This window comes from Eriocheir sinensis, unplaced genomic scaffold (genome assembly GCF_024679095.1).
Source record: "Eriocheir sinensis breed Jianghai 21 unplaced genomic scaffold, ASM2467909v1 Scaffold24, whole genome shotgun sequence".
Taxonomy (NCBI): domain Eukaryota; kingdom Metazoa; phylum Arthropoda; class Malacostraca; order Decapoda; family Varunidae; genus Eriocheir; species Eriocheir sinensis.
Window position 1 is genome coordinate 608,876 of NW_026111543.1, and position 9,949 is coordinate 618,824.

The window sequence follows — 9,949 nt, forward strand, 5'->3', positions numbered from 1 at the left end:
CAGGAGGAGGCGGTGGCGTGGGGTGGAGGTGAGGAACTATGAGGCGGTGGTGGGGCGTGCGAGGGACAGGAGGAGATGGTGGCGGGGTTGGCGTGAGGAACAGGAGGAGGCGGTAGTGGGGTTGGCGGTGAGGAACAGGAGGAGGCGGTGGCGGGGGTGGAGGTGAGGAACTATGTGAGGCGGTGGTGGGGGTGGAGGTGAGGAACTATAGGAGGCGGTGGTGGGGTGGAGGTGAGGAACTATGAGGCGGTGGCGGGGTTAGCGTGTGAGGAACAGGAGGAGGTGGTGGCGGGGTGGAGTGAGGAACCATATGAGGCGGTGGCGGGGGTGGAGGTGAGGAACTATAAGGAGGCGGTGGCGGGGTTGGCGTGCGAGAAACAGGAGGAGGCGGTGGCGGGGGTGGAGTGCGAGGAACCATATGAGGCGATGGCGGGGTTGGCGTGCGAGGAACAGGAGGAGGCGGTGGCGGGGTTAGCTTGTGAGGAACAGGAGGAGGCCGTGGCGGGGTTAGCGTGCGAGGAACAGGAGGAGGCGGTGGCGGGGTTGGCGTGCGAGGAACAGGAGGAGGCGGTGGCGGGGTTGGCGTGCGAGGAACAGGAGGAGGTGGTGGGGGGCGTGTGAGGAACAGGAGGAGGCGGTGGCGGGGTGGAGGTGAGGAACTATGGAGGCGGTGGCGGGGTGGAGGCGAGGAACCATATGAGGCGGTGGCGGGGTTGGCGTGAGAAACAGGAGGAGGCGGTGGCGGGGGGTGGAGGTGAGGAACCATATGAGGCGATGGCGGGGTTGGCGTGAGGAACAGGAGGAGGCGGTGGCGTGGGTGGAGGTGAGTAACTATATGAGGCGATGCCTGCTGGCGTGTGAGGAACAGGAGGAGGCGGTGGCGGGGTGGAGTGCGAGGAACCTGATGAGGCGGTGGCGGGGTTGGCGTGCGAGGTAAAGGAGGAGGCGGTGGCGGGGTGGAGGTGAGGAACTATATGAGGTGGTGGCGGGGTTAGCGTCCGAGGAACAGGAGGAGGCGGCCGCGTGGGTGGCGTTCGAAAGACAGGAGGAGGCGGTGGGGTGGGTGGCGTGCGAGGGACAGGAGGAGGCGGTGGCGGGGATAACGTTCGAAGGAGAGGAGTTGGCGGTGGCATGGGTGGCGTGCGAGCGAAAAGAGGAGGCGGCGGCGGGTTGTGTCGTGCTAGGGAAAGGAGGAGGCGGTGGCGGGGGTGTCGTGCGAGGGACACGAGGAGGCGGCGGGGGTGTCGTGCGAGGGACAGGAGGAGGCGGCCGCGTGGGTGGCGTTCGAAAGAAAGGAGGCGGCCGCGTGGGTGGAGTGCGAGAGTCAGGAGGAGTCGGTGGCGGGGGTGGCGTGCGAGGGACATGAGGAGGCGGTTGTGGGGATGGCGTGTGATAGACAGGAGGAGGCGGTGGCGTGTGTGGTGTGCGAGGAGCAGGAGGAGGCGTTGTCGGAAGTGGCGTGTGAGGGACAGGAGGAGACTGTGGCGGGGGTGGCGTGCAAGGGAAAGGAGGAGGCGGTGGCGGGGGTGGCGTGCGAGGGAGAGAAGGAGACGGAGGCGGGGTTGGCGTTTGAGGGACGGGAAGAGGCGGTGGCTTGGGTGGCATTCGAGGGACAGGAGGAGGCGGTGGCTTGGGTGGCATTCGAGGGACAGGAGGAGGCGGTGGCTTGGGTGGCATTCGAGGGACAGGAGGAGGCGGTGGCGTAGGTGGCATGCGAGAGACAGGAGGAGGCGGTGACTTGGGTGTCGTGCGAGGGACAGGAAGAGGCGGTGGCTTGGGTGGCGAACGAGGGACAGGAGGAATCGGTGGCGTGGGTGGCGTTCGAGGGACAGGAGGAGGCGGTGGCGTAGGTGGCGTGTGTGAGACAGGAGGAAGCGGTGACTTGGGTGTCGTGCAAGGGACAGGAGGAGGCGGTGGCGTGGGTGGCGTTCGAGGGACAGAAGGAGGCGGTGGCGGGGGTGGCGTGCGAGGGATAGTAGGAGGCGGTGGCGGCGTTCGATAGATTGGAGGTGGTGGTGGCGGGGGTGGCTTGCGAGGGACAGGAGAATGCAATGGCAGGGTTGGCGTTCGAGGGACAGGAGGAGGCGGTTACGGGGGTGACGTTCGAGGGAGAGTAGGAGGAGATGGCGGTGGTGGCGTGCGAGGGAAAGCAGGAGGCGGTGGCGGGGATAACGTTTGAGGGAAAGGAGTAGTCGGTGGCATGGGTGGCGTGCGAGAAAAAGGAGGAGGCGGCGGCGGGGTTGCCGTGCGAGGGAGAGGAGTAGGCGGCGGCGGGGGTGTCGTGCGAGGGAAAAAAGGAGGCGGCGGCGGGGGGTGTCGTGTGAGGGAAAGGAGGAGGCGGCGGTGGGGGTGTCGTGCAAGATAAAACGAGGAGGCGGCGGCGGGGGTGTCGTGCGAGGCAAAGGAGGAGGCTGCGGCGAAGGTGGCGTGGAATGGACTGGAGGAGGCGGTGGCGGGTTTTCCGTCTGAGAAACAGGAAGAAGCGGTGACGGGGGTTGCGTACGAAGGACAGGAGGAGGCGGTGGCCGGCGCGTCGTGCAAGGGAAAGGAGGAGGCAGTGGCTTGGGTGGCGTACGAATGACTGAAGGAGGCGGTGGTGCGGTCGGCGTGCGAGAGACAGGAGGAGGCGGCGGCGGTGGTGGCATGCGAAGGACAATAGAAGGCGGTGGCGGGGTTGGCGTGCGAAGGACAGGAGGAGGCGGTGGCGGGGGTGGCGTGCGTGGAACCATATGAGGCGATGGCGGGGTTAGCGTGCGATGAACAGTAGCAGGCGGTGGCGGCGTTCGATAGATAGGAGGAGGAGGTTGCGGGGGTGGCGTGCGAGGGACAGGAGGATGCAATGGCAGGGTTGGCGTGCGAGGGACAGGAGTAGGCGGCTACGGGGGTGACGTTCGAGGGATAGTAGGAGGCGGTGGCGGGGATAACGCTCGAGGAAAAGGAGTAAGCGGTGGAATGGGTGTCGTGCGATGGAAAGGAGGAGGCGGCGGCAGGGGTGTCGTGCGAGGGAAACGAGGAGGCGGCGGCGGGGGTGTCGAGCGAGGGAAAGGAGGAGGCTGGCGGCGGGGGTGTCGTGCGAGGGAAACGAGGAGGCGGCGGCGGGGGTGTCATGCGAGGGAAAGGAGGAGGCGGCGGCGAAGGTGTCGTGCAATGGACAGGAGGAGGCGGTGGCAGGTTTGCCGTCCGAGAAACAGGAAGAAGCGGCGGGGTTGGCGTGCGAAGGACAGGAGGAGGCGGGGGCGTCGTGCAAGGGAAAGGAGGAGGCAGTGGCTGGGGTGGCGTACGAATGACTGAAGGAGGCGGTGGTGCGGTCGGCGTGCGAGAGACAGGAGGAGGCGGTGGCGGTGGTGGCATGCGAAGGACAACAGAAGGCGGTGGCGGGGTTAGAGTGCGAGGGAGAGGAGGAGGCGGCCGCGTTAGTGGCGTTCGAAAAATAGGGGGAGGCAGAGGCGGGGGTGGAGTGCGAGAGTCAGGAGGAGTCGGAAGCAGGGTTTGCCAACGAGGGACAGGAGGAGCCGTCTGCGGGGATGGCGTGCGAGAGACATGAGGATCCCATGGCGTGTGTGGTGTGCGAGGGACAGGAGGAGGCGTTGTCGGGAGTGGCGTGCGAGGGACAGGAGGAGACTGTGGCGGGGGTGGCGTGCGAGGGAAAGGAAGAGGCGGTGGCGGGGGTGGCATGCGAGGGACAAGCGGAAGCGGATGCGGGGGTGGCGTGCAAGGGACAGAAGGAGTCGGATGCGGGGGTGGCGTGCAAGGGACAGAAGGAGGCAGTGCCGGGGGTGGCGTGCGAGGGACAGTAGGAGGCGAAAGCGGGGCTGGCGTGGGAGGGACAGGAAGAGGCGGTGGCGGGGGTGGCGTGCGAGGGACAGGAGGAAGCGGTGGTGGGGGTGCCGTGCTAGGGACAATAGAAGGCGCTGGCGGGGGTGGCGTGGGAGGGACAGGAAGAGGCGGTGGCGGGGTTGGTGTGCGAGGGACTGGAAGAGTCATTGGCGGGGGTGGGGTGTGAGGGACAGTATGAGGCTGTAGCGGGGTTAACGTTCGAGGGACAGGAGGAGGCGGTGGCGAGGGTGGCGTTCGAGGGACAGGAGGAGGCGGTGGCGGGGGTGGCGTTCGAGGGACAGGAGGAGGCGGTGGCGAGGGTGGCGTTCGAGGGACAGGAGGAGGCGGTGGCGAGGGTGGCGTTCGAGGGACAGGAGGAGGTGGTCGCGAGGTTTACGTTCGAGGGACAGGAGGAGGCGGTGGCGAGGGTGGCGTTCGAGGGACAGGAGGAGGTGGTCGCGAGGTTTACGTTCGAGGGACAGGAGGAGGCGGTGGCGAGGTTGGTGTTCGAGGGACAGGAGTAGGCGATGGAGAGGTTTGCGTGCGAGGGACAGCAGGAGGCGGCGGCGGGGATGGCGTGCGTTTTACATGAGGAGGTGGTGGCGGGGGATGCGTGCGAGAGACAGAAGGAGGTGGTGGCGGGGGTGGCGTGCGAGTGACAGGAGGATGTGGTGGCGTGGGTGACATTCGAGGGACAGGAGGAGGCCATGGTGTGGATCGTGTGCGAGGGACAGGAGGAGGCGGTGGCGTAGGAGGCGTTCGGACGACAGGAGGAGGCGGTGGCTTAGATGGCGTGCGAGAGACAGGAGGAGGCGGTGGCGGGGGTGGCGTGCGAGGGATAGGAGGAGGAGTTGGAGGGGATAGAAAGGAGGAGGGGGTTGTGAGGGTGGCGTGCGAGGGACAGGAGGAGGCGGTGGCGGGGGTGTCGTGCAAGGGAAACGAGGAGGCGGCGGCGGGGGTGTCGTGCGAGGGAAAAGAGGAGGCTGGCGGCGGGGGTGTCGTGCGAGGGAAACGAGGAGGCGGCGGCGGGGGTGTCGTGCGAGGGAAACGAGGAGGCGGCGGCGGGGGTGTCGTGCGTGGGAAAGGAGGAGGCGGCGGTGAAGTTGGCGTGCAATGGACTGGAGGATTCGTTGGCAGGTTTGCCGTCCGAGAAACAGGAAGATGCGGTGACGGGGGTTGCGTACGAAGGACAGGAGGAGGCGGTGGCCGGGTCGTCGTGCGAGGGACAGGAGGAGGCGGTGGCGAGGATGGCGTACGAATGACTGAAGGAGGCGGTGGTGCGGTCGGCGTGCGAGAGACCGGAGGAGGCGGCGGCGGTGGTGGCATGGAAAGGACAATAATAGGCGGCGGCGGGGTTGGCGTGCGAGGGACAGGAGGAGGCGGTGGTGGGGGTGGCGTGCGAGGAACCATATGAGGCGGTGGCGGGGTTAGCGTGCGAGGGACAGGAGGAGGCGGTGGTGGGGGTGGCGTGCGAGGAACCATATGAGGCGGTGGCGGGGTTGGCGTGCGAGGGACAGGAGGAGGCGGTGGTGGGGGTGGCGTGCGAGGAACCATATGAGGCGGTGGCGGGGTTAGCGTGCGAGGGACAGGAGGAGGCGGCAGCGTGGGTGGCGTTCGAAAAACAGGGGAGGCGGAGGCGGGGTTGGAGTGCGAGAGTCAGGAGGAATCGGTGGCAGGGTTGGCGTGCGAGGGACAGGAGGAGACGGCTGCGGGGATGGCGTGCGAGAGACAGGAGGAGCCCATGGCGTGGGTGGTGTGCGAGGAACAGGAATAGGTGTTGTCGGGAGTGGCGTGCGAAGGACAGGAGGAGACTGTGGCGGGGGTATCGTGCGAGGGAAAGGAAGAGGCTGCAATTAGTTTAACGTCGGTGGCAGTAAAAACATTCAAGTCTATTATAGATGAAAATATCCGTGACCACCTAGTCCTAGGGAAACAGCCTGATCAATGGCCCCCACCTTGGGTTCATTAATCAAGGCTAGATCTTGACTGACTTTATTTATTTTTTTTATTTTTACAAAAAGTGGCAAATACGTAGGGACAACAGTTATGATATTGTATATCTTAATTTTAGTAAAGCATTCGACAAAGAACCTCACCAATAACTTTGACGACAATTAAAGCCCATGGGTTTGAAGGTAGATGGATCATGGTGTGGTTCAGTGACAGGAAGCAGAGTTCTGGGTTCAGGTAGTACATGGGGATAATGGGATTGGGTTCGAGGTACTAAGTCTGATGCAAATATCAAGATACTTTGGGTGGAGCAGGTGCGGGAATTCCCTACCCGGCAGCATTGTCGCTTCAACCACAACAAGGCATACAATTTCATATGTCGGTTGTTTAGTATTTGATATAGTTTTTAATTTTTTGTATATGGTAAAACAATTCTATATTATGTTGTGAATGTATCGAATTTTAGAATAGTAACGATGATTTATGTATGGAAATGAATTCAACCGTTTGCTACCCAGCGACGTTGTCATGTCTATGGTCAAGGTCGCCGGGTGACCCCCTGTGGACCTGGGTTGCCCTAGCCATTATTCCCTGGTAGAGAGGAAGCGGGTGAGAGAGGGGGAGGGAAGGTAGCGGTAGCCAAGGTCCAGCCCATGAGACAGATGCAAGGATTTCTTGACAACATTTTATCAGTGTCTTTTTACCGATACCCTCGCTACACTTGACCCGATAAAAACAGTTCCATTTTGTGAGCTTTGTTCTCCGTTCATTTTGCAATTGGCAAGGAACCTATAATATGGCCCCTCGGGCCAAATTTGTGGCTTTACCGTGTAGCAGCGACGGGCCAAATTTGTGCCATGATATAGACCCCCAAAAAATAGATGATGCATAAACCGATCACAAAACGCTTTGGTATATATTATGAAATGATTTGTGTGAGTGATGATTTTTTTCTCATTTTTCTCGCTCAGAAGGACCATTAAGAAACATGATCCCTGTGGCTACAGGGTTAATAGTCCATTCATATCCTTGTGTATCCGTGTTATTTCCTTCACCTCGTTCTCCACTGCTCTCCCTCTCTCTCTGTCCCATTCCCGGTCTCCCTCAATCCTCTCTCTCACCTCCCAGCCCTCCCTCCCGCCCAGCCACTGTCACTCCCTTAATCCCATAATCGTCACTCCCTTAATCCCCATAATCCTTATATCGCGATATTATTGACAATTAGTCCCGTTCTAATGCGTTTACAAACCCAACTCATTAATCGATTCCTACTTTACTCTCTCTCAAGATTAAGTAATATGTATAGTGTTTTGATGTGTTTCTGTTAATATTTTTGAAACTATGAGGTTTGTGGAGAAACGAGAGGGAGGAGGAAGTGGAGGTGGAGGTGGAGGTGGAAGTGGAGGTGGAGATGGAGAAAGGAGGAGGAGGTGAAGGTGGAGGTGGAAGTGGAGGTGGAGAAGGAGAAGGAGGAAGAGGTGAAGGTGGAGGAGGAGGTAACTTTATTCTCTTACAGTCCTCATATAAGGCAACCACGAGGTCTGTTTTTTTTTTCTTTTTAAAGGAGGAGGAGGAGGAACAAAGAAACACAAAGAGAGAACAAACAACAGCAGGCCTGCTGGTCCTTACGAGGCTGTTTGTGATAAGCTACACTAACTATCTAATCAAAGGTGGAAGATGAAGGACAGCAAAGGCGAAGGCCGTGGTGAGCAAATCAGGGAAGTAAAGTAACGGAACAGGCCTTCCTGGCGAGCGTCGCAGGGCTCAGGGCTCCGGCAGGGCGCCTCGGCTCCCCCGGAGCGTCCACGGAGGTGTCGGAGATCCCGAGGGTCCGGGGGTTGGGGGGGCGTGAAGTGGCAGCAAGACATGCAGTTACTGACCTCTTATTAGCCAGACGACGCGTTAATGACACGTTCCAATGGAAGGTTCGACGCATGGGGAGGTACAATTCCCCTAAGCAAGGCAAGTGTCATGCCAACTACGATAAAAAACGAAAAATCCAAAAAAAATCCAAAAAACAAAAAATCCAAAAAAAATAGTCTTGTTTTGCTTTGTTTAAAGCATCTTGTATGTTGGTATGGCGGGTCTTCTCTGGGGAGGAGGAGACTAACGCGTTCCAACATACAAAACCAGGAAAAGACGACATGGAAACACCGAGAGAAGGAAGGGGAAGAAGGGAACACCAGAAGAAGGAAAATGAAGAGAAGTAACACTAGAAGAAGGTATTGAAAAGAGTAACACAAGAAAAAGGAATTTGAAAAGAGTAACACAAGAAGAAGGAATTTGAAAAGAGTAACACAGAAGAAGGTATTGAAAAGAGTAACACAGAAGAAGGTATTGAAAAGAGTAACACAGAAGAAGGTATTGAAAAGAGTAACACAGAAGAAGGTATTGAAAAGAGTTACACAGAAGAAGGTATTGAAAAGAGTAACACAGAAGAAGGTATTGAAAAGAGTAACACAGAAGAAGGTATTGAAAAGAGTTACACAGAAGAAGGTATTGAAAAGAGTTACACAGAAGAAGGTATTGAAAAGAGTAACACAGAAGAAGGTATTGAAAAGAGTAACACAGAAGAAGGTATTGAAAAGAGTTACACAGAAGAAGGTATTGAAAAGAGTTACACAGAAGAAGGAATTTGAAAAGAGTAACACAAGAAGAAGGAATTTGAAGATAAATAACACAAGAAGAAGAAATGTGAAGTAACACCGGAAGGAAAATGCAGAGAAGTAACACTAGAAAAATGAAAATGGAAATGAAAAGAATCATCCACCTTTCGGCCCAAACCAACATCACAAAATTATGGGCGAGTCTCTTCTGGGAGGAAAGCGGCTCGTTCAGACCCAGGAACACCAGAAAGGATGATAGAAACATCAAGAAAAGGAAAACAGAAAAGTCATCCACCTTTCGGCCCCTGGGGCCGCAGGGTGGGTGACGGGTGAATCTCCTCTGGGGAGAAGGAGGCTAACCCACACAGTCAAGATAGAGGATAGAGAAAGGAAATTAAATCATCGAGAATATCGATATTGAGGAGCAGATGAAAGCACATCGATATTGAGGAGCAGATGAAAGCACATCGATATTGAGGAGCAGATGAAAGCACCTCGATATTGAGGAGCAGATGAAAGCACATCGATATTGAGGAGCAGATGAAAGCACATCGATATTGAGGAGCAGATGCAAGCACCTCCATATTGAGGAGCAGATGAAAGCACATCGATATTGAGGAGCAGATGAAAGCACCTCGATATTGAGGAGCACATGATACCACCTCGATATTGAGGAGCAGATGAAAGAACATCGATATTGAGGAGCAGATGATAGCATCTCGATATTTAAGAGCAGATTAAAGTACCTCGATATTGAGGAGCAGATGAAAGCACCTCGATATTTAAGAGCAGATGAAAGTACCTCGATATTGAGGAGCAGATGAAAGCACATCGATATTGAGGAGCAGATGAAAGCACCTTCATATTGAGGAGCAGATGAAAGCACCTTAATATTGAGGAGCAGATAAAAGCACCTTGATATTGAGGAGCAGATGAAAGCACCTTAATATTGAGGAGCAGATGAAAGCATCTCGATATTGATGAGCAGATGAAAGCACAACAATATTGAGGAGCAGATGAAAGCACCTTCATATTGAGGAGCAGATGAAAGCACCTTGGTATTGAGGAGCAGATGTAAACAGCTCCATATTGATTAGCAGATGAAAGCACCTCGATATTGAGAAGCAGATAATATAACCTAGATATTGATGAGCAGATGGAAGCAAATCGATATTGGGGAGCAGATGATAGCACCTCGAAATTGATGAGCAGATGAAAGCACCTCGATATTAAGGAGCAGGTGAAAGCATATCGATACTGGAAAGCAGGTGAAAGCACCTCGATATTGAGGAGCAGATTAAAGCACATCGATATTGAGGAGCAGATGAAAGCACATCGATATTGAGGAGCAGATGCAAGCACCTCGATATTGAGGAGCAGATGAAAGCACCTCGATATTGAGGAGCACATGATAGAAACTCGATATTGAGGAGCAGATGAAAGCACCTCGATATTGACGAGCACATGATAGAACCTCGATATTGAGGAGCAGATGAAAGCAACTCGATATTGAGGAGGAGATGAAAGCAACTCGATATTGAGGAACAGATGAAAGCCTCTCGATATAGAGGAGCACA

At 56.7% G+C, this 9,949-nt stretch overlaps 1 long non-coding RNA gene across 3 annotated transcripts; it reads left to right on the forward strand.

Annotated features, from left to right (window-relative positions):
* The first annotated feature begins 8,006 nt into the window (after window positions 1–8,006).
* Window positions 8,007–8,751, forward strand: LOC126991096 (uncharacterized). 3 transcript variants are annotated; one of them, XR_007745161.1, is made up of 2 exons: window positions 8,007–8,100; window positions 8,182–8,751. It is a non-coding gene; the product is annotated as an uncharacterized LOC126991096 (long non-coding RNA). The 3 variants fall into 3 exon arrangements; XR_007745162.1 differs by having other exon boundaries at window positions 8,011–8,073; XR_007745160.1 differs by having other exon boundaries at window positions 8,020–8,127.
* Window positions 8,752–9,949: the final 1,198 nt, after the last annotated feature.